Below are 25,299 nucleotides of genomic sequence, written 5' to 3'. Positions count from 1 at the left end.
AGGTCTGTCCGAGATGCCATACGAGTCCAGAGAGTCCTTACATTCCGTGTTGCCAGTTTTAGGTTGTATTGTTTCTTATTTCAACCACAGTGGTGGAATAACCCGATAGGCGCGGTAACCTATCCAGGTGAGTGATTAAATGGGCAATTTTTAGGCCACCTTTTCAATTGGGGCCAGCAGTGTGGTCCCTAAATAGGGCTGCTCAGTCGCACAGGGGTCTGCTGAAAACAGCTGCCACTCGGTCCCGGCTGCTAGCGACCAAATACCCTGTGCTGCTGCTGTGCAGGGTTCTGACTAGGAGCTCCCAGTCCATTCGTACCTGCTCCCGTTGCCAAACACCCCATCGCTGTCAGACTTCAACCATATGCAAGGTCCAGGTATTGTTCACCGTGGTCAGAGGTGGAGACCTGCACAAGGAAGATTTTAAAGTGCCACAGGGGGTGCGCCATCCCCAGTAGCACTATCTTCACCGTGATGAGGTAAATCCCAGTGGCAAGGGTGATCCCCGGACAACTGGTCCCACATCTTGGCTGCAGGCAGCTGCCGGGTCCTTTGTCTGTTAAGGCCCGCCTATTGCCAGCGCATTGCTTTTCTGTCAGAGTGTGCTCCCTTAGCCTTGTCTCAATAGACTTACCACAAGGCAGTGGGACTATTTGCCCATAACAGGGACAGTGGTTGACAGGCGCCAGGGAGTGTCCACACAGTCGTGGGCCTGCACACCACGTCTCTGGGGCCCACTGCTGGCCTGAGATCCCCTGTAGTTTAGCCTGGGACCGTAAGAAACCCAGCTTCCGTGTGTGGCCCCGAGGAGGCACTGCAGGAGTCTTGGTGGTGGAGAGGCTCTGTACTGGCAGGAGGAGGTTTACACACTCGGCTCCTCTTTCCACCCTCTATTAAGAAGGCTAGGCAGCGGCAATAGCTGTAAGCAGAGAGCAGCAAGCAGAGAGCACTGTGCGGCTTACAGCATACAGCATGCACTAACTACAAGCACTACTGCCCTACTGCAGTAGACGCTTCACACACACCCTGTGAGCAAATACTCCCACCCACACACATACCCACAACACACACACACACACACACTCTCACACACACACACACAACCCCACACACTAACACACACACACACACTCTCACATACACACACACAACCCCACACACTAACACACACACACACACACTCTCACATACACATGCACACACACACACGTCCACACACGCTAACACACACACACACACACTCTCACACACACACACACAACCCCACACACTAACACACACACACACACACTCTCACATACACATGCACACACACACACGTCCACACACGCTAACACACACACACACACACTCTCACATACACACACACAACCCCACACACTAACACACACACACACACACTCTCACATACACATGCACACACACACACGTCCACACACGCTAACACACACACACACACACTCTCACATACACACACACAACCCCACACACTAACACACACACACACACACTCTCACATACACACACACAACCCCACACACTAACACACACACACACACACTCTCACATACACACACACAACCCCACACACTAACACACACACACACACACAACCCCACACACACCCCCCACACACACACACACACACACACGTCCACACACGCTAACACACACACACACACACAACCCCACACACACCCCCCCCCACACACACACACACACACACACACAACCACACACAGGTATGCTTGCACACTCAGAGTGTTGCATTCTCACAGACTCACACACAATCACAAAGATGTAACACACAGACTCTCTTGCACACACTTTCTCATGCACACTCACAAGTGTAGAGACTAATGTTAGTGTTAGAAGTGTTAGATCAGTCTCGGTGCAGGTGAAAAGGTCAGCACTGGTCGGAGGCTGGTCCATGTTTGATGTTCTAATTCACACACTCTGTGGTCACTTCATTCGGCACGCCTGTACATCTGCTAATTTATCTAACCAGCCACTCGTGTGGCAGCAACTCAATGTATAAGAGCACGCAGACGTGGTCAAGAGTTTCAGTTGTTGTTCTGAAATGTGATCCAATGGGGAAGAAATGTGATCCAAGTGACATTGGCCATGGAGTGATTGTTGGTGCCAGACAGGGTGGTTTGAGTATCTCAGAAATTGTTCATCATCTGGGATTTTCACTCACAACAATGTCTAGAGTTTATAGAGAATACTGTGAGGAGCAAAAAGAACATTTTTGAGTGACAGTTTTGTGGGCAAAAATGCCTTGTTAATGAGGGAGGAGGAAATAGAATGGCCAGACTGGTTCTAGCTGACAGGAAGGTGACAGTAGCTCAAATAACCTTGCGTTACAACAGTGATCTGCAGAAGATGATCTGTGAATGCACAACACGTCGATCCTTGACGTCGATGGACCACAGCAGCAGAAATCCACAAGCATACGCTCAATGGATACATGGAAGGTAGCTGATAAAGTGGCCACCAAGTGTATGTTCCATGTTCTAATTCATACATATTCATGCAAATGTACTTTCCCACTAACCTACACTTACACTTAGCAGCTTCTACACAAATTACATCATAAAATCACATTCTAACGGTCGCAGAAAGGGATTTGAGAGACACAAGTTCTAAAGAGCTTCCACACCAGACACCAGTCATTACTGCTGTCCAGACATGTTATGTTCTCAGCACAGTCCCTTGTAAATACATCGAATTACAGAGACGTGGCAGATCTTATCAAGCCCTCAACCAAGCACACACTCCCTCAAATTTAATTCTCCTCTGCAGTTTACAGGGTTATGTTTCAGAAATTAGTTTTTGTCGAGCTGAAGCCTATATGGGTTGGGTTAATAGGCTGTTGGCACTGAAGGTGTGATGACAGTTGCAGACTGCCCCCACCCAGCATGTCCTCAGACAGTGTTGGTCATAGACGCAAATGACGTTTCACAGTGACAATTAAAACTAAGCTTTTATCTTTACCCCATCACTGGATTCCCTGTGGATCCTGACAGAGTTATTCCGGCTTTATGCTGGGGAAGTGCTTCTCTCCCATGAACCTTTGCCTGGTCACAGACAGGCAAAGTGAGTTAATCCTCCTTGTTTTGTCTTCAAGCTGTTATTGTGATTTATTTAATTATTTATTCTTCTAAACTGATAATTTAGAGTCTTAGAGCACTACAGCACAGTAAAAAGCCCTTCAGCCCATCTGTTATTTTGCCTCGTCCCATCTACCCACACCTGGACCTCAGATCTCCATACCCCTCCCATCTATGTACAAACATTTGTACTTGTTCATCCTTCTCTTAAATGTTGCAGTGGAACCCCAGTCTATCTCTTCCACTGGCAGCTCTTTCCACATTCACATTGCTCTCTGAGTGAAGGCGGCCCTCCTCAGATTCCTGTTAAATATTTCACCTTTCACCCTTAACCCATGACCTCTGGTTCTAGTCTCACCCAACCTGTGGAAAAAGCCTGCTTGCATTTACCCCATCTATTCCCCTCATAACTTTGTTTATCTCTATCAAATCCGCCCCCACTTCTCCTAAGCTCCAGGGAAATTTCTTTCCATTATTGCTATTTTAATAGTTGTGAGGCATCTTCGAATGTCAAGGTCATTGAAAAACGTCGTAGTGACTCGAGTTTCGCACTTGGCAAGGATCTGTTCCCGGACTTATACTTGTCAACAGCTGTCAGGTGTCAGCATAATCCAGTCCTCTTCTGTGTGTTACAAATGAATCTGTTGGATTTGGTTGTAATTCACAAAATCGTTTGGATTCATTTGTAGCTCACAGCAATGCCACACACCCCAGCACAGGAGCGAGGGTGAAGGGATTTGCTGTGTTGACGTACACAGGGTTTACACCGAAAGGTCGAAGTACACACCTCAGTGTGAGCTGGATAAGAGCCAGCGTCCTCATTTCTTATTGCGAAGAATCCAGATTCACGTTCCACGTTCCTATTTCAGTCTGATAGCCTTGCCCTTCACCTGCTGGCAGGGTTCAGTGTTCAGGCAGGGAGAGCGATCACTGAATGCGGGCTGCTTATAGACATCTATCCTCAGGTTTCAGTTAACCGGAGTCGGTCTGTGAACAGAGGAGCGTAGGGGGCCGCGGTACCATAACGATTAGCGCCACATTCAAATCCAACGCTGTTTGGCTGAAGCTCGTATGGCCTTCCCGTGAGCACGTGGGTTTCCTCCTACAGTCCAACGACATTCCAGTTGGTAGGTTAACTGGTCATTGTAAGTTACCTTGTGGTTAGGCTAGGGCTGGATTATTGGGCAAATAGTGGGTTGCTCGGTGGTGGGGCTTGTTCAGGCAGAAAGGTCTGTTCCACGCTGTATCTCTAAATTAAAAAAAAAGAAAAGGAAGAAACAGTTTACATCATTCAATCTGATCTTGGCTGATCCGTAACATAACTACACCTTGTCCTTGATTCACAGAACCATTGAGTCCCAGCTCTACAACATGGGAACAGGCCCCTTGACCTGCTGAGTCCAGAGCAACTATTAACCAGCCATTTACTTCAACACAGAATGAAAAACATAAAGATAGAACAGTGGAGAATGGGTTTGAGAGCAAAACTGTCAGCCATGATCGAATGATGAAGTCGACTCGATGGCTGGAATGGCCTCATTCTGCTCCTGTGACTTATAGTCTTCTGGTACAGCATTTTGGCCCACAGTGTTGTGCCAACCTTTTAACCAACTCTAAGGTCAATCTAGCCTTCCCTCCCCCATAGCTCCCTATTTATCTATCAATCATGTGCCTATCTAAGAGTTTCTTAAGTGCCCCGGATGTATCCACCTCTACCATTGCCCCTGGCAGGGTGTTCCATACACCCACCACTCTGCATATACGAAACCTACCTCTGACCTCCGATCTCCTTAAAATTATTCCCCCTTGTATTAGCCAATTTTGCCCTTGGAAAAAATCTCTGTCTACCCACTCAATCTATGACGCTTATCATCTTGTAAACCTCTATCAAGTTGCCTCTCATCCTCCTTTGCCCAAGCTCGTGCAACCTGTCCTCATAAAGACGTGCTCTCTTATCCGGGCAGCTTCTCCTTTCTACAAGGAGGTGACTACCTACCCTCTGTTAATCCCGCTCGTATTCTCCCCACGTTCTCATCAACTCCACCAGATTCCACCACATACTCATACAACAGGGGCAAGTAACAGAGGCCGATTAATGCACGCCTTTGGGAAGTGTGAGGGAAACCCAGCCGGGAGGACATGTGATCTCCACAGAGAGAAGTCAGGAGGTCAGGCTTAATACTGGGGCATTGGTGGTGTAAGTCACTGGCTCCGCAAGCTACTCCACTTTGCTAACTAAACCTGTGAATCTCTCATTTAAAACTGGCCACCAGCTGTTAGCGGCAAATGAGATTTCTAAACTTCTACCAACCTCTGGGTGCTCATTTATTTATTTATTTATTTACAGTCATAGAACAATGCAGCACAGAAACAGACCATTCGGCCCATCTAGCCTGTGCCAAACCATTAAACTGCTTAGTCACATCGACCTGCACCCAGACCACAGCCCTCCATCCCCCTGCCCCCATCCATATACCTATCCAAATTTCTCCTAGGTGTAAAATCCACCATTCCACACTCTCACCACCCTCTAAGTGAAGAAGTTTCCCCTCATGTTCCCCTTAAACTTCTCACCTTTCAACCTTAACCCATGACCTCTGGTTGTAGTCCCACCCAACCTCAGTGTAAAAAGCCTGCTTGCATTTACCCTGTCCGTAGCTGTCATAATTTTGTATACCTCTGTCAAATCTCCATTCAACCTTTCGCATTTCAGAGAATAAAGTCAACCTGTTCAACCTTTCCCTGTAACTTGGGTCCTCAAATCTTGTAAATTTTCTCTACATTCTTATTACATCTTTCCTGTAGATAGATGACCAAAACTGTGCACAATACTCCAAATTAGGCCTTACCAACGTCTTATACAAGTTCAACATGACATCCCATCTCCTGCACTCAATACAATGATTTATGAAGGTCAATGTACCAAAAGCTTTCTTTACAACCCTATCCACCTGTGACACCACTTTCGGAGAATTATGGATCTGTATTCCCAGATCCCTCTGGTCTACTACACTCCTCAGTGCTCTATCACTCACCATTTTTCCAGCTGCTCCAGATCCCACTGCAAGTTTTTGTAGCCTTCCTCACTGTGCACCACACTCCCAATCTTAGTGTCATGTGCAAATTTGCTGATCCAGTTAACCACATTATAATCCAGATCACTAATATGGATGACAAACTACAATGGACCCAGCACCGATCCCTGCGGCACACCACTAATCACAGGCCTCCAGTGAGAGAGGCAACCATCTATTCCCACTCTCTGGCTTCCCCGTGAAGCCAAAATCTAATCCTATTTACTACCTCATCTCGAATGCCAACTGACCGAACCTTCTTTGCCAACCTCCCATATGGGGCCTTGTTAAATGTCCTTCTAAAATCCATGTAGACAACATCCACCACCTTGCTCTTATCAACTTTCCTGATAACTTCCTCAAAAAACTCAATAAAATTGGTTAGACACGACCTTCCATGTACAAAGTCATGTTGACTGTCCCTAATCAGTCCCTGTCTATTCAAATACTCATATATCCGGTCCCTTAGAATATCTTCCAGTAACTCTCCCACCACTGATGTCAGGTTCACTGGCCTATAATTTCCTGGCTTATTTTTAGAGTCTTTCTTAAACAACTGAACTACATCAGCTATCCGCCAATCCTTCAGCACCTCAAGCATGGCTAAGGATGTTTTAAATATCTCTGCAATTTCTGCACTTGCTTCCCACAGGATCTGAGGGACGCCTTGTCAGGCCCTGGGGATTTATCCACCCTGATTTTCATCAGGACAGCAAATACCAACTCCTCTGTAATCTGTACAGGCTCCATGACCTCACTGCTGCATTGCCTCAGTTCTATAGGCTCTGTGTCCTTCTCCCAAGTAAATACTGATACAGACAATCCATTTAAGATCACCCACCTCTTTCAGCTCCACGCATAGATCACCACTCTGATCTTCCAGAGGACCAGTTTTGTCCCTTCCTCTCCCTCTTCTCTTAGTATATCTGTAGAAGCCCATAGGATTCTCCTTCAGCTTGTCTGCTACAGCAACCTCATGCCTTCTTTTAGCCCCCCTGATTTCCTTCTTAAATGTTCTCTTGCATTTCTTATACTCCTTGAGTAACTCCTGCCTTAACCTGCTGTACACCTTTTTTCTTCTTCTTAATCAGGGGCTCAATATCTCTTGAAAACCAAGGTTCCCTAAACCTGTTATCCTTGCCTTTTATTCTGTCAGGTACATACAAACTCTGTACTCTCAAAAATTTCACTTTTGAAGGCCTCCCACTTACCAAATACTCCTTTGCCAGAAAACAACTTGTCCCAATATACACTTGCCAAATCCTTTCTGATCCCATAAAAACTGGCCTTTCTCCAATTTAGAATATCAACTCAAGGACCAGACCTATCCTCTTCCATGATTACCTCGAAACTAATGCCATTATGATCACTAGATGCGAAGTGTTCTCATCCAGACCTGCCCTGTCTCATTCCCTAACAGGAGATCTAGTATCGCAGTCTCTCTCGTCGGAACTTCTAAAGTATTGATTAAGGAAACTTCCCTAAATGCATTTGACAGACTCTTTCCCATCCAGTGTTTTTACAGTACGAGAGTCCCAGTCAATATGTAAAAAGTTAATATCACCTACTATTACAACCTTATGTTTCTTGCAACATCTCTCTACAAATTTGCTCCTCTAAACACTACAGACTGTTGGGTGGCCTATAACATAACCCAACAACATAGATTCAGTTCTACCCAAAAAGCCTCCCTAGACGAGCTCTCCAGTCTGTCCTGTCTGAACAGTGCTGTGACATTTTCTGTGACCCCTCCAGCTCTGTGTATTTGGAGATACAGTGTGGAGCAGGCCCTTTCAGCCCAGTGGACCACACTGCCCAGCAACCCAGATATTTAACCCTGGCCTGTTTACTGTACTGATGGACCACTCAGCACCTGCTCAGTCCCCAACGTCAATACAACGCCTACTATATATCTAATTGCTTCTCTGAATCTGCCCCCCGGCAACCTCCTCTTCCACTACCCCCTACACCTCCTTCACAATGATTTCATTACAATCCCCCATCCTCCTTAGAGATATAGTGTACTACAGCACAGAAACAGGCCCTTTGGCCCATCTAGTCCATGCCAAGCCGGTCTTCTGCCTAGTCCCATTTGCCTGCAGCTGGGACCATATCCCTCCATGCCTCAATTTTCCAGACAATTTACAATGACCATCACACATCCTCCATTTAGACCCTCACCCAATCTCTGAGTCTGCAGCCAATGCAAATGTTTTCCCTTGTGAAGGAACCCAAATAACCTGCAGTACACAAGCCCAGAATGGAGTAGAGTATGCAGACAGAGAAGGTTTCACTGTGGAGCCCAGGAGAATGAAGAAAAGTCACATAGAGGTATACTTTGAGAGGTAGAGAGAGGGTGAATACTTGCAGGCTTCACCCCTCAGGTTCAGTGAGATTAGAATTAGAGGTCATGGGTTTAGGGTGAAAGGTGAAATATTTAAGGGGAATTTGACGGGGAAACCCCTTCACTCAGAGGGTGGTGCAAGTGCGGAACGAGTGAAGTGGGCTGCGGGTCCAATTGTAATACGTGAGAGAAGTTTGGAAAGGTACATGGATGGCAGAGCTTTGGAGGGATAAGGTCACAGGTGCAGGCACATGGGACTAGGCAGAAGACTGGGCTGGCATGGACTAGATGGGCCAAAGGGCCTGTTTCTGTGCTGTAGTACTGGGGTTTTTAATGAAATCATTGTGCAGGAGGTGTGGGGGACAGTGGAAGAGAGGGTCGCCCAAGGGGGGAGGGATCAGAGAAACAATTAGATTGATTATGAGTGTTGTATCAAAGTTAGGGACTGAGTGGTCTGTCAGTTGACTGGGTTTGTACAGATGTTTGTCAGGGTGATTTGGGTGAGTTGGATCGAGGATGCAGGGGTTGGGAAGCTGGTCACAGAGGTGATCGGATGATGAATGGTGGATCAGACAGTTGTGGGGTGGAGCTTGTTAGACGGGGGGGTGATAAGATTTTAAAGTAAATTTATTATCAAAGTACGTATATGTCACCATGAGGTTCATTTTCTTGCAGACATTCACAGTAGAGCAAAGAAATGCAGTAGAATCAAGGACAAATACACGAAGACTGACAAACAATCGAACTGCAGACGAAAGCAAACTGCAAATACAAAAAAGAAACAAATAATAAATAAATAGATGAACAAATAAATAACTAGATGAATGAATAAATAAATAAATACATACATTCATACATTCTGAGGACGTGAGTTGTCGAGCCCTTGAAAGTGAGCCCATAGATTGTGAAATCAGTTCAGTTTCAGGAGCCTGACGGCTGAGGGGTAATAATTGTCCCAGAACCTGGTGGTGTGGGACCTAAGGCTCCTGTACCCCCTGCCCGATGGCAGCATGGCCTGGAAGGTTTGAGCACCAGCGATGAGTAAAACAGACCGTCAGACAGTGGTGAGACGTGAAACCATGCTGGCAGATCTGAGAGATTGGGATCCACACTTTTCCAATAACGTCGCCTGCATTAATCAGCTCTTCAAAAGAATTTGTTCATGTTCCCCACACACAACCAGATGTTCACAGATCTTTGCGCTCTCTCTCTCTGATCACCTAAAAATTGTCAATGTTTTCACTTACTCTGATCTTAATTAGAGACTGAAGTAATTTCCTGTGAACAGATGTCAGGTCAAGGTCTCTATAATTCCCTGGTACCCTCCTAACAATTTTCTTAAACAATGTTGTGACATGCACAATTTTCCAATCTAAAGGAATGGCTTCTAAATTGCAGGGACTTTGGAAAATTATAGGTTAAACATCTGAAATGTTCTCATCTTCTTCTTCAGAAGGAAACCAGCCACCTCTGAGATAGATCACAGTTCAGCATCATTACATTACACATCACTGACATCAGCTTCGGACAGCACAGTCCCTGCTCCAGCCTGCTCCCTTTCACCCTCTTGTAGCTTCTACCATCTCCCCTTTTGCAGGTCTCTCTATTCCTCCCAGCTACCACACATTTTGCTTTGTGCATCTTTTGTTTTAGTTTAGCAAGTTCAAGTTTAATTATCATCCAACCACGTACATGTATACAGCTAAAGGAAATATTGCCTCTCCCAGGCCAAGGTGCAAGCAGTCACACTCAACACACCACACACATAGTTACAACAGAACATACAGTCACAAAATAATATTAGCTCAACTCCCTGAGAGGCAGGTCCTGAAGCTTGATGTCCTGGAGCCACGATTTTGCAAGAACATGATGCAGCAGTTCCTCATCTCATGCTGGGTCTCCAGGGAGCGAATACTGGAGAGCGGCACTAATGGGCGAGCCGGCCTGCGGGGGCCGGCCCCCAAACCAGGATGGATTCCAGCACGTGCACTACCCCTCTGCTCTCCAGTGCTTTCTCCTCTGGTAGCTTTAACAGATAATGCCATGGCATGAGGGCCTGGTCCGCCCAACAATCAAGCCCTGCTCTTTGCTGCCAAAGGCAAATTGACCCCTGAACCTCCATTTCCCAAAGGGTATAAAGTGGTTCTGAATGAATTCCAACATTGAGCACACTTGCGTGGAGCGGTGCCACGAGAAAGCAGCGTCCATCGTCAAAGACCCCCACCGTCCAGGCCATGCTCTCTTCTCACTGCCACTATTGGGCAGGAGGAACAGGAGCCTGGGGACCCACACCACCAGGTATTACCCTCCTGAAATGGCATGGCTAAAAGACTCACTTTCAAGGACTCTTTATAACTCATGATCTCAGTATTATTCTTTTATGTGCACGGTTTGTCTTCTTTTGCACATTGGTTGTTTGTCTCTATCGTAAATTCCATTGTATTTCTATATTTTCCTGTACATGATTGCAAGAAAATGAATTCCAGGGTAGTACATGGTACGTACAAATTTTGATAATAAATTGTATATACTTTCCTCTAATTACCTTAAAATTATATCAGCTTCCTCATATTAGTCATTTCCTGTCTGGGAAAGTTTTTGGTTGTCCTCTCAATCTATGCCTTTTATCATCTTGTACACATCTATCAAGTCACCTCTCATCTTCCTTCACACCAAAGAGAAAAGCCCGAGCTTGTTTAACCTATCTTCATGAAACATGCTCTCTAGTCCAGGGGGTATCCTGGTAAATCTCCTCTGCACCTTCTCTAAAGCTTCCACATCCTTCCAATAATAAGGCGATCAGAACTGATCACGATACTCTGAGTGTGGTCCAACCGGAGTTTTATACCATCGGTCTACCTCGTGGCTCCAGAACTCAATCCACGGACTAATGAAAGCCAACACATCATACACCTTCTCAATCACCCTACCAACCAGTGCATCAGCTCTGAAGGATCTATGGATGTAGATGCTGCCTGCGTCACTTTGTACGTGTTACTCTATAGCCGGCACTCTGATTTCCTTTTTGCTACCCCGGTGTGTGGCACAATCTGTCTGGATGGCATGCAAACTGCAGCTCAGGTGGTTCCATTCCGGTCCCAGTCCCGCCGGGATCCTGTGAGGTTCTCACACGGTGTGGGGGAGGAGGCGCAGTGCGCACCCACTCTCAGCGTGTGGTTGCAGCAGTGTTGCAATGTCACAAGGCGGTAAATCTGCTCGGCCTTCACAAGGTTAATTATCACCCCGGCATCTGCTCTGTGCTTCCCTGATCTCCAGTGGCCTTGGCAGACAGATAAGCCTCCCTCTGATACTGCCTGTTGCACAAGACATTGGCTGTGACTGTAGACGCAACACTCCCGCACAGAACTAAACAACGCTTGCCTACGGGAGGGAGGGAGGGGGCTGGTTGGGTCTGTGGGCTCCAAGGTCTGTTCCTGAACCTTGGGATGTGGGTCCTGAGGCTCCTGGACCTTCTTCCTGATGGCTGCAGCAAGAATAGAGCAGGGCCCGGGTGTTGGGGTCCTCAATGATGGACCTCTTGTGTAGAATAACCTCTTGCTTGAAATCTTATCTTGATTCTGGCATGGTCCCGGAGGACTGGAAGATTGCAACTGTCACTCCACTCTTTAAGATGGGAGGAAGACAAGCGAAAGGAAATTATAGGCCAGTTAGTCTAACATCAGGGGTTGGGAATGTGTTGGAGTCCATTATTAAGGATGAGGTTTCAGGATACTTGACAAAATAAGTCAAAGTCAGCATGGTTTCTGTAAAGGGAAATCTTGCCTGACAAATTTGTTAGAGGGCTTCGAGGAAGTAACAAGCAGGGTGGACAAAGGCGAGGCAGTGGATGTCATTTACTTGGATTATCAGAAGGCATTTGATAAGGTGCCACATGTGAGGCTGCTTAACAAGATAAAATCCCATGGCATTGCAGGAACGATATTGGCATGGTATGGGGTTGAGTGGGATCTGGGATCAGTCATGGTGGAATGGTAGAATAGACTTGATGGGCTGAGTGGCCTAATTCCCCTGTGTCTTATGGTCCTATCCAAGTCCTTCTGAAATTCCCATATACTACGTCCACCGGTTTCCTTTTTTGCTACTTAAAACCTCATCAAACTAAACTTGTCAAACATTGTCTCCATTTCAGAAATCCATCTTGACTTGGCCCCACCCAGTCTTATTGTCAGTGGCACAACTACTGGGACATGACATCTGCAGACACACATGCTGACCTAAAGACCATCAGTCAAAGGAGCAGAACGAGGCCATTCGGTCCATCGAGTCTGCTCTACCATTCCATCATGGATGATTTATTATCCCTCTCAAACCCACCTTCCTGCCTGCCCCCGTAACCTTTGACACCTTGACTAATAAAGAACCTAACGACCTCTGCTTTAAAAATACTCGACGACTTGGCCTCCACAGCTGTCTATGACAATGAATTCCACAGATTCACTACCCTCTGGCTAAAGAAATTCCCCCTCATCTCTGTTCTCAAGGGACATCCCTCTATTCTAATGCTCCATGGTACGGAACGTAGAACAGTACAGCAGGGCACAGGCCCTTCGGCCCACAATGTCGTGCTGACCCTTTAACCTACTCCAAGATCAATCTAAGAGCAAGATATTGGCTCCAAAACCATGGCGACAGCTGCGGGCTGCCCCCAGCACATCCTCGGATGCTTTGCGTGGTTGGCATGGAAGACAAAGATTTCACTGTATCTCTGTACATGTGGCATTCAAGCTCCTGTGGAACTGGACCCCTGCCGGGAGGTGGATGTGAGGCCAGCTGACCGCTGCCCTTGTCCTGACTAGCAGGCAGCACCCACTGAGACCTACTGCCGGTGCCAGCTCTAACGGGCATACAGGCTTTATTGATCATCACAGTCACCTTGCCGCATTTCAGAGCCACCTAATTTTGCAGCCTATCCCCCACCAGCTTCCGACTCAGGAGCAAGAGAAGCAACAAAAGAATTATGTCTGATACCTCGCTACGTTGATGTCCTTTACCTCACAATGTGGCTCATAGCATCATAGAGTCCATTCTCACGTGCGGATGCGAGACGTGGACACTCACCAAGATGATGCGGAAGTCTCTATACACGAATGCTCCGTGTGGCTCTTGACGTGAGTTGGCAACAGCACATGACAGACGTCGAGCTCTATAACAACTTACCGATGCTCACCACTAAAATCGAGGAGAGAAGACTGCAACTAGCGGGGCACTGTCTACGCCACCCCGAGCTACCTGCCAGCCTAGTCATCATATGGGAGCCCAAGCACAGGAGGATGAAGCCTGGGTGCCCTCCCAAGACTATGGTCAACACGCTCCTAGAAGAGAGCGGCGTGGCTAATGTAGATGAACTGAACACACTGATGAGGGAGAGGAAGAAGTGGAGAGTCCGTCATCGTGCCCGACGCCGGCCCCCTAGGCCTGAGTCGACATAGTAGTAGTATTTGCTCTCTTTTACCTCAGTATGTTACTCTCTTTTTGCACTGTTTGTTTTTTATATTCCTTACTGCAGTTTATAGATTTTGCTCTGTATTGCTATCTCCAAACAACAAACTTCATGACGTACGTCAATGATAATAAACCTAATTCTGATTCTCAAACAGGCCTTATCGTTATGCTCCCCATGAGCAGTTAGTTGCTGCTGTTTCTCTGTGAGACCTGTGCCCCCCCCCCATAAAAACAGTATGGTGAGCCCAGCTCAAACTCCCAACCTCAGTATGTAATTATTAACTAGTGTCAAGGGAAAGGAGGCCATTTCTTATCAGCTGAGATCTCATTTATCAGGACAAATAAGTCACCCAACAGTTACAACAAGGCAGCTGCCTGAGCCTCAGATCTGAGGCCCAGTTTCTGTCGGTACAGTTTAATGGGTAACGCACTGCTATTTGATTTATGCAATCACACTACAGAGGACTTTTTTGGTCTGCTGGTTGTTAATTAACTTTATTGAAGGGCACAGCAGTTCAGTCGACAGTATCCAGTTGTGGAGAAAGAGATTTTCCACATTGCTGGTACCTGTCCATGCAGCTCACCGGTACACACACACAGTCCCCAGACACTCTGTGCCTCAGTCAACAGAGCGTCACTGGTCAAACATCACAGCGGCAGAGGGACTTTAGCCTGGAATGGCGGCAGGATAAGGCCAAAAGACACGGAAACAGAACTAGGCCATTCAACCTATCCAGTCTGCTCTGCCATTCCATCATGGCTGATTTATCACCCCTCTCAACCCTTCAAGCTGGGCTTGCTCCGGAAGGTGTGGGGGTAACACTGGCAGGCGGCCCCCAGCACGTCCTTAGATCGTGTAGTTTGTTAACACAGATGATACATCTCAGTGTATGCTTCACTGTGGATGTGCTAAATAACTAAATCTGAACTGATTCCGTGGCCTTCAAGCACCCTACAACTCATGTTCTCAGTATTATTTTTATTTCATTTGCACAGCTTGTCCTTTTTTGTACCTTGGTTGTTTAACTACAGGTTTTGTAAATTCTATTCTGTTTCTTTACTTTTCCATAAATGCCTGTGGGGAATGAATCGCAAGGTGGAACAGGGTGACGTATGTATGTACATTGTTACTTCAACAATGGACCCCAGCCTAACAACATCTGAACAGTGAGGCACCGAGCAGGTCCTTCTCATAGTCATAGTCATACTTTATTGATCCCGGGGGAAATTGGTTTTCATTACAGTTGCACCATAAATAATTAAATAGTAATAAAACCATAAATAGTTAAATAGTAATATGTAAATTATGAAATGTCCAGGACCAGCCTATTGGCTCAGGGTGTCTGACCCTCCAAGGGAGGAGTTGTAAAGTTTGATAGCCACAGGCAGGAATGACTTCCTCTGACGCTCAGTGTTGCATCTCGGTGGAATGAGTCTCTGGCTGAATGTACTCCTGTGCCCAACCAGCACATTATGTAGTGGATAGGAGACATTGACCAAGATGGCATGCAACTTGGACAGCATCCTCTTTTCAGACACCACCGTCAGAGAGCCCAGTTCCATCCCCACAACATCACTGGCCTTACGAATGAGTTTGTTGATTCTGTTGGTGTCTGCTACCCTCAGATTGCTGCCCCAGCACACAACAGCAAACATGATAGCACTGGCCACCACAGACTTGTAGAACATCCTCAGCATCGTCCGACAGATGTTAAAGGACCTCAGTCTCCTCAGGAAATAGAGACGGCTCTGACCCTTCTTGTAGACAGCCTCAGTGTTCTTTGACCAGTCCAGTTTATTGTCAATTCGTATCCCCAGGTATTTGTAATCCTCCACCATGTCCACACTGAACCCCTGGATGGAAACAGGGGTCACCGGTACCTTAGCTCTCCTCAGGTCTACCACCAGCTCCTTAGCCTTTTTCACATTAAGCTGCAGATAATTCTGCTCACACCATGTGACAGGGTTTCCTACCGTAGCCCTGTACTCAGCCTCATCTCCCTTGCTGATGCATCCAACTATGGCAGAGTCATCCGAAAACTTTTGAAGATGACAAGACTCTGTGCAGTAGTTGAAGTCCGAGGTGTAACTGGTGAAGAGAAAGGGAGACAAGACAGTCCCCTGTGGAGCCCCAGTGCTGCTGATCACTCTGCCGGACACACAGTGTTGCAAGCACACGTACTGTGGTCTGCCAGTCAGGTAATCAAGAATCCATGCTGGTAGGTGAACTGGAGGGGATCTAAGTGTGGCCTGACCAGAGGCCGGAGCAGCTCCAGAACAAGTCTCTCCAGGGTCTTCATGATGTGGGAGGTCAATGCCACCAGTCTGTAGTCATTGAGGCTGCTGGGGCGCGGCGTCTTCAGCACAGGGACGAGGCAGGGCGTCTTCCAGTTGAAGTCATGGCGAAGTACTCCACAAAACCAGGGGGCCTCAATTCAATTCTCACTGTGGATTTAAATCCCTCTCTGGCCTCACCCTTTCCTCTCTCTGTAACCACTACCTCACCAAACCCCCACACTCTATAAACATCCCAGCCCTACACCCCTCCTTATCTCTGAAACCCCCGTAGAGTCATAAAGTGTGGAAATAGACCCACTGGCACAACTCCTCCATGCTGACCAAGAAGACTGGTCCCATTTGCCTGCATTTGGCCCATATCCCTCTGAGCATTTCCTATCTGCCCAAATAGCTTCCACCAATTCTTCTGACAGCTCATCCCATTTACCCATAACCCCCGTGTGAAAAATTTGACCATTGGGTCCCTTACAGTGCCTATAAAAAATATTCAACCCCCTCTGAAGTGTTCATGTTTTATTGTTTTACAACATTGAATCACAGTGGATTTAGTTTGGCTTTTTTTTACACTGATCAACAGAAAAAGACTCTTTGGTGTCAAAATGAAAACAGATCTCTACAACACACACAAAATGCTGGAGGAACTCAGCAGACCAGGCAGCATGTTGGCAGCATTTGAGTACAGTCGACATTTCAGGCTGAAACCCTTCAACAGGACTGGAGATAAGAAGATGAGGAGTCAGATCTCTTCAAAGAGATCTAAATTAATTACAAATATAAAACACAAAATAATTGATTGCACAAATATTCACCCCCTTTAACATGACACACCAAATCATCACTGGTGCAGCCAACTGGTTTTAGAAGTCACATAATTAGCTAAATGGAGATCACCTGTGCAGTCAAGGTGTTTCAATTGACTGTAGTAAAAATACACCTGGATCTGGAAGCTCCAACTGCTGGTGAGGCAGTATCCTGACAAAATCTACACCATGAAGACAAAAGAACACTCCAAACAACTCTGCCAAAAGGCTAATGAAAAGCACAAGTCAGGAGATGGATACAAGAACATTTCCAGGTCACTGAATATCCTTTGGAGTACAGTTAAGTCAATCATCAAGAAATGGAAAGAATATGGCACAGCTGTCTGGAGCAGGCCATCCTCGAAAACTGAGTGACCGTGCAAGAAGGGGACTCGTGGGGGAGGCCACCAAAAGACCTATGACAGCTCTGGAGGAGTTACAAGCTTCAGTGGCTGAGATGGAAGAGACTGTGCATACAACAACTGTTGCCCAGGTGCTTCATCAGTCACAGCTTTATGGGAATGTGGCAAAGAGAAAACCACTGTTGAAAAGAACTCACATGAAAACTTGGCTAAAATTTGCCAGAAGGCATGTGGGAGACTCTGAAGTCAGCTGGAAAAAGGTTCTATGGTCTGATGAAAGCAAAATTGAGCTCTTTGGCCATCAGAATAAGCACTATGTTTGGCATAAACTAAACAGCACACATCAAAAACACACCATCCCTGCCTTGAAGCATGGTGGTGGCTACATCATGCTGTGGGGATGCTCCGCTGCAGCAGGCCCTGGAAGGCTTGTGAAGGTAGAGGGTAAAATGAATGCAGCAAAATACAGGGTATTTCCTGTAGGAAAACCTGATGCAGTCTGCAAGAGAACTGTGACTTGGGAGAAGACAATGACCCCAAGCATAAAGCCAAAGTTACACAGGAATAGCTTAAAAACAACAAAGTTAATGTACTGGAGTTGCCAAGTCAGAATTCAGACGTCAATCTAATTGAGAATTTGTGGCTGGACTTGAAAAGGCTGTCCATTCATGATGCCCATGCAATCTGACAGAGCTTGAGCAATTTTGTAAAGAAAAATGGGAAAAAAATTTCAGTGTCCAGATGTGCAAAGCTGATGGAGACCTATCCACACAGACTCAAGGCTGTAATTGCTGCCAAAGGTGCATCTACTGTCGTGAAGGGGGTGAGTAATTATGCAATCAATTATTTTGTGTTTTATATTTGTAATTAATTTAGATCACTTTGTCAAGATCAGTTTTCACTTTGACACAAAAGATCCTTTTTCTGTTGATCAGTGTCAAAAAAGCCAAATTAAACCCACTGTGATTCAATGTTGTAAAACATGAAAACTTCTGTGGGTGGGAGGCACTGGAATACTTTTTATCAGCATTGTATACTGTAAATCTTTACCCTCTCACCTAAGTCTATGCCCTCTGGTTTAGATTCCCCTATCCAGCTTGTCGACTCCCTCATAATCTTATAAATTAGAATCAGAATAAGGTTTATTATCACTGACATATGTCATGAAATTTTGCAGTAGAATTACAGTGCAGTATATAAAAAAAATTATAACTTACAATAAGAAATCTAAAAACATAAGTTCGTAGTGCAAAAAGAGAACAAACTAGTGAGGTAGTGTTCGTGAGTTCATTATCCATTCAGAAATCTGATAGCGGATGGGAAGAAGCTGTTCCGAAAGTTTCAAGTGTGGGTCTTGTACTTCCTCCCTGGTGGTAGCAATGAGAAGAGGACGTGTCCTGGATAGAGTCATGGAGAAGTACAGCACAGAAATAGACCCTTTGGCCCATCTAGTCCATGCTGACCTGCACCAGGACCATAGCCCTCCATACCCCTGCCATCCATGTACTATACCTACCCAAACGTCTCGCAAAGATTGAAATTGAGCTCGCGTGCACCACTCGCAAGCTGAAAGATGGTGTGGGTTTTTAATGACGACTGCTGCCTTCTTGAGACACCACACTTTGAAGATGTCCTTGCTGATTAAAGATAAAGATTAGTTTTATTTGTCTCGTTCACATCAGAGAAATGCACTGTTTATGTCAATGATGATGTTCTGGGGCAGCTTGCCAGTGCTGCCACAGCTCTGGCACCAACCTAGCACGCCCACAGGTCAGGAACCCTCACTGTACGTGATTGGAATGTGGACCAGGAGGTGACGGGGAGAGCATACAACTGGCCTCAGACAGTGGCGGGAATTGAACCCTGATCGGTGATCGCTGATCGCTGGTCGCTGGTGCTGTAGAGCTTCACCTAACTGCTGCACTATCGTGCCGCCCTTGCAGAATGGTGGGTCCTGGGGATGTTCTGTTTTAGTTTGGCTCCTTATTTGAATCCCAGGCTTTGAGGGACACTGCAGAGTATCTTCAAGATTCTTCTATAAATTGAGGGGTGGCCAGGGTCTAACGAAGGTGGGGGTTTGATTAATACGGATGGAGGACACAGAACGCCTGGCCATGCCTGCCAATGTGTGGGTAGGTCCGTCAGCCACAGCCCTCATCCACAAGCCTCAACAGTGGGAAGGTGTAATGTTACCGACGTTTCGGATTATTGCACCGTCTCACATCTACACGGGGGATGATTATAGGAACCCCGTCCCAGCTGGGTGGTTGCATATTGGCCAACGGCTACCTGATGAAGGCAGGGCAGCCCAGTAGAGCTAAACAATTCTAGTTCTAAATTAGTGTGGCAGAGTTGGAGAGGGTGAACATAGAATATTACAGCATAATACAGGCCCTTCGGCCCACTATATTGTGCTGTCCTTATAACCTACCCAAGGATCAATCTAACCCTTCCCTCCTACACAGCCCTCCAGTTTCCCATCTAAGAGTGGAAGCTCCGTGCAGCCAGTACTCTCTGTGTAAAAGACACACCCCTGACATCCTCCCCATACTTTCCTCCAATCACCTCTCATTAGCTACACTGGGAAAAGGCACTGGCTGTCCACTCAGTCAATGTCTTTCTTATCTCCTTCAGCTCCGAAGTGAGGTGGAATTTCTTCAACCAGAGGGTGGTGAATCTGTGGAGTTTGTCACCACAAGGGAATGTGGAGGCCAAGACGTTGAGTGTATTTAAGGCAGGGATTGCTAGGATCCTGAATGGCAAGGGGTTAAAGGGTTACAGGTAGAAAGCAGGAGAATGGGGTTGAAAAATAATTAATCATGATTGAATAGCAGAGCAGACTCAATGGGCTGAATGGCCTAATTCTGCTCTTGGATCTTATGGTCTATCAAGTCACTTCTCATCCATCCTCCTTCGTTCCAAAGAGAAAAGCATAGCTCACTCAAACTTTCATCACAAGACATTATCTCTAATCCAGGCAGCATGGTGGTAAATCTCCGGTGCACCCTCTCTAAAGCTACAATACATCTGGGTCTTTGTTCAGCTACAGTATGAGGCATGTCAAGCACAGGGATCTGGCCTGGTTGAGTGTGCTAGTAAGTGATGCTGTGTAATGCCCATGGGAGTTTCAGCTGTCCCATTCATTCAAAGTCTGGTGGGAGGGCACAAGAAACCTCATCTGTTATTGCGCAGATTGGGATTATTGTGTCCTTTGCTGAGACACCACAGAGATGTGGCAGGGCTCCAGGGCGTTCAGAAAGATACACTGTCTTGTTGCTGGATGAATTTTCAATTTGTTTAGAAATCAAAGCAACCCAAGAAAGTAGGAAAGGCCTATTGTGAAAAATTGAAAAAGAGTGATTAGCTTCTTACTGAGAAGTAAAGTGGGGAAACTCTATTTCCCAGCAAAAAGCTTTAGAGAGGGTGCAGAGGAGATTTACCAGGATACTGCCTGGATTACAGAGCATCTTTTCTGAGGATGAGTTGAGCAAACTAGAACTTCTCTCTTTGGAGAGAAGGAGGATGGGAGGTGACTTGTTAGAGGTGTACAACAGATCGAGTAGATAGCCAGACATCTTTTCCCAAGACGCAGGCATTAATAAAAACAAGGGGAGCTTAATTTTAAGGTGATTGAAGGAAAGTATAGGGGAGACATCAGAGGTGGGTTCTCTGTCAAAAAAAACTTAGAATTGGTAAATGCCGGGACGTGCTGCCAGAGTCAGATATATTAGGGAGGTAGGTATTTTACACAGGGAGTGCTGGAAACATGGAATGCCCTGCCAGGGTTGGTGGTGGAGTCAGGTATATTAAGGATATATAAGAATCTGGGAGGGCAGGGCATCAGAGAGGGGCTGAAGTAGTCCAGCCTGCAGCCAGAGACCGACTTCTCCTTTCTCACACACTCCATCCTCCCTCCAAACTGTTGTCCCTGCACTTTGCTTTCCTGATCTCCCCTTCTCTCACTTCTTCAATCAAACCATTCCATCCTCTCTGATGTTTCGTAGACCATCTTCGCATTCCCTCTCCCTTGCCCTCCATCCTCTCAGAATCTGAATCAAGATCACTGATGTTTGTAATGAAATTTGTTTTTGTGGCCGCAGTACATAAAATGGATCATTCAGAGATCTGATTACAGAGGTGGAAAAAGTTGTTCCTCAAACATTGAGTGTGGGTCTTCGGGCTCCTGTACCTCCTCCCTGGTGGCAGTAATGTGAAGAGAGGTAAGAGAGGGTTACCTCTCCGACTGCATGCCTGTGACTAGTGGAGGTTCAGTGCTGAGTGTTGTTGTCTGTTGTCTATATCAATGATCCGAACGATAATGTGGTTAACTGGATCAGCAGATTTGCAGATGACAACATGATTTGGTGTGTAGTGGACAGGGTTGAAGACTATTATAGCTTGCAGTGGGATCTGAGCCAGCTAGGCAAAATGGGCTGAAAATGGTAGATGGAATTCAATATAGACAAGAGTTATACTGTGACTCCAAGGGCATATCCTGGGTGATGGGGTCCTTAATGACGGATGCCTCCTTTTTGATGGATCATCTTTTGAAGATGTCCACAGTCGTGTCCTATCTCCAGATCAACTAGTCCTTCTCCCAGTCTTTGCTCATCCAGTTCCCTCTCTCTGTCATAGTCAGTCCATCAAAATTGCCAGTGCTCCTGATGTTCTCTCATCTCTTCTTGCTCCACTATCTCCTCTCCAGGTCCACTCTCCCTCCACAATCCCAGGCCTCTGCACCCATGTCTCTTTAGAACAGAGATGAGGGGGAATTTCTTTAGCCAGAGGGTGGTGATTCTGTGGAATTTATTGCCACAGACGGCTGTAAAGGCCAAGTCACTGAATATATTTAAAGTGGAGGTTGATGGGTTGTTGATTGGTAAGGATGTCGAAGGTTATGGGGAAAAGGCAGGACAATGGGGTTGAGAGGGATAATAAATCAGCCATGATGGAATGGCAGAGCAGACTCGATAGGCTGAATGGCCTAATTCTGCTCCTATGTCTTATGGTCTTACGTTGCCCTTGCTCCCCTCAGAATTTTCTTATCCCTATCTCCTCCCTCCAGATCTCAATCCATACCCTCTTTTCTCCACTCCCAATTCTCTCACTATCCTCTCCCTCCCCCTTGGGACCCAATCCTCTGCACACTCATGAACCCGGTTGCCCCTCTTCCTCTCTCACTGTTCCCAATCCACCTTTTCCAAATATAGTCCATCGACTCTGCCGATGCTTCCAACTCTGTCCTGCCAGCAGGAACGTTGGCTGCAAGTTGTTTATTAGAATTGGAATTGGCTTACTATTGTCGTATGTACCAAGGTGCAGTGAGAACCTTGTTTGGTTGTTATACAGATCCAACAGATCAAATCATTGCATTCAGTGCATTGAGTTAGAACAAGTTAAAACAACGAGGAGTGATTTGGATGGTGTGACTCATTACAGTGACCTGGATTCAAGTCCTGCTGCTGTCTATAAGGAGTTCGTACGTGATCATGTGGGTTTCTCTGGGTGTTGTGGTTTTCTCCTACACTCCAAAGACATATGGGTCAGTAGGCTAATCACTTGCAGTGGTGTAACTGGGTGTGTGGGCTCATTGGGCCAGTTACCTTGCTGTATCTCTAAAGAACTGGACAGATAAATGGATAATACACAGCTTCGCAGGCCTTCCATCAGTCCGCTCGACCATGGATATTGCATCCTGCCTGTCTCTTCTTCGGCTGTCCATCGATTTTCGATGTTGACTGAGGCCTGGGCAAGGTTGTATGGAAGACCGGCAGTTGCCCATGCTGCAAGTCTCCCCTCTCCACGCCACCGATGTTGTCCAAGGGAAGGGCACTAGGGCCCATACAGCTTGGCACCGGTGTTGTCGCAGAGCAATGTGTGGTTAAGTGCCTTGCTCAAGGACACAACACGCTGCTTCAGCTGAGGCTCGAATTCGCGACCTTCAGATCATTAGACTGACGCCTTAACCACTTGGCCACGCGCCTGGCTGTCTACATGATATGCAAACCAGTACACAAACCAGGGAAGTACGATGTGGAGAGTAAGTTTTTGCGTATGCAGCGGGCTCCCCCTCTTCATGCAGTTGATGAATCCAAAGGAACATCAGAGACTGATGGTGTTTGACACGAGAGGCATTGCAGAGGTGCCACTCAATACTGAACTCAACTTAAGACTGCCTTAGGGACTCCAGCTCCGGATTTTTCCTTGGGGTTTATTCCCGAAGCCTTCCCCATGAGTGAGTACTTTCCCATGGCAAGTGGAGGTTTGAGATCAGAGTTTTCCTTCTAGATGAGCTGTCAACCATGGTTGACAAGCCCCATCTGCCCGAAGCAACCGGTTTTAAGGCACCAAGAACCTTCCTTTGCCCCTTCTCCTGTCAGCAGAAATGGTTCCACAAGGCTTACTCGCTAAGCCACACGTGAAGGCCAGGAGCTGGACTTGGTAGTCAGAGGCTATTTGAGACATACAGCATTGGGAGCATTTAATAGGTAGTGGGAGCTTGTCCCCATTACCACCCCCGGCTACAAAAACCTTAGGAACTGGTAATAGATGAATAGATAGATAAATAAATAAACAAACAAACAAACACATAAATTGTTCATCACAAATGCGAGGAAGTCTACAAATCCAAAACAACACAGACAAAATGCTGGAGGAACACAGCAGGCCAGGCAGCATCTATGGAAAAGAATACAGTTGACGTTTCATGCCGAGACCTTTCTTCAGAACTGAGAAGGAAGGCGGGAAAGACAGCCGAATAAAAAGTGGGGGGAGGGGAAGGAGGCTAGCTGGAGGGTGATTTGTGAAACCAGGTGGTGGGAAGGAAGAATCGGAGAGGAGAGGCGATGATGGGAGAAGGGGGAACTGACAGGCAGGCGAGGGGAGGTAAGAGGCTAGAATGGGGAATGGAGGGGGGAGCATTTGTTTACCAGAAGAAAAATCAATGTTCACGCCATCGGGTTGGAGGCTACCCAGACAGAACACAAGGTGTTGCTACTCCACCCTGAGTCGATCGACACATTGGAATGGGAACGGGAATTAGTGTTTGGCCATATCAACACAGATAGATAAATAAGCAGAAGAATAAATAACTAGATGGTGTAACGGCTACTGAGAAAGTGCAGTGTAGGTAGACAGTAAGGTTAAGATCATAGCAAAAGTAGATTTCAGCTTATTGTACAGGTTACTATAATACATAATCACTAAACGAGGCAAAAAGGAGCAATATGGTCATGGGCCTCTCAGAAATCTGATGGCAGAGAGCGAGAAGCTGTACGTGTGTCATCAGGCTCCTGTACCTCCTCTCTGATGGTTGTAATAACACCCTCGATGGTGAGGGCCCTTCATGATCAATGCCACCTTCAGGCACCGTCATTCAGGAGTCGGGTCGTTGCAATTTATGTGTAATGCACTGTACTGTTTCCGCTAAACAACAAATTTCATGATGTATGTCAGTGATTGTGGCTCTGAGGTCAGGCTACCTCAGTGGGAGCAAAGGCGGAGTCTCTTCCCACAGGTGTATCCTGAGCTGCCGATCGGCCCATCTACTGGGTCCAGCGGGAGCGGGAGCTGGAGGCCCCGTCTCTTCAGCTGAGGATCAGCGTTGCTGCTGGGCGCTGCGAGCAGCCACACGCAGAGCTGCCAGATCCGATTACACCAGTTCTAAAGGGGAGGCGTGGGCTGCAAACATTAGTCATGGAAAGTCCCCTTAGCTCCCCTCCCCCCTGCCCTGCCCCAGCCTTGTTCCTTTGAAACGGTGACCTTTGGCCTTATTGATGGGGAGTAGGAAACTAGGCCTGACGTAAAGATGGAGTGTTGCTGATAAACAGTCACATGTGGGACCGA

The 25,299-nt window shown here is 46.7% G+C and overlaps 1 long non-coding RNA gene across 1 annotated transcript in view; it reads right to left on the bottom strand.

Annotated features, from left to right (window-relative positions):
• Nucleotides 1-3,142: 3,142 nt before the first annotated feature.
• Nucleotides 3,143-25,299, bottom strand: part of LOC134358955 (uncharacterized) — a 39,482-nt gene continuing 17,325 nt past the window's right edge. Inside the window, exon 2 of the long non-coding RNA XR_010020982.1 lies at nucleotides 3,143-4,362. This is a non-coding gene — a long non-coding RNA (uncharacterized LOC134358955). The remainder of the gene's footprint in view (nucleotides 4,363-25,299) is intronic.

Source organism: Mobula hypostoma, chromosome 2, assembly GCF_963921235.1.
Source record: "Mobula hypostoma chromosome 2, sMobHyp1.1, whole genome shotgun sequence".
Taxonomy (NCBI): domain Eukaryota; kingdom Metazoa; phylum Chordata; class Chondrichthyes; order Myliobatiformes; family Myliobatidae; genus Mobula; species Mobula hypostoma.
This window is presented reverse-complemented; position numbering and strand designations above follow the sequence as displayed.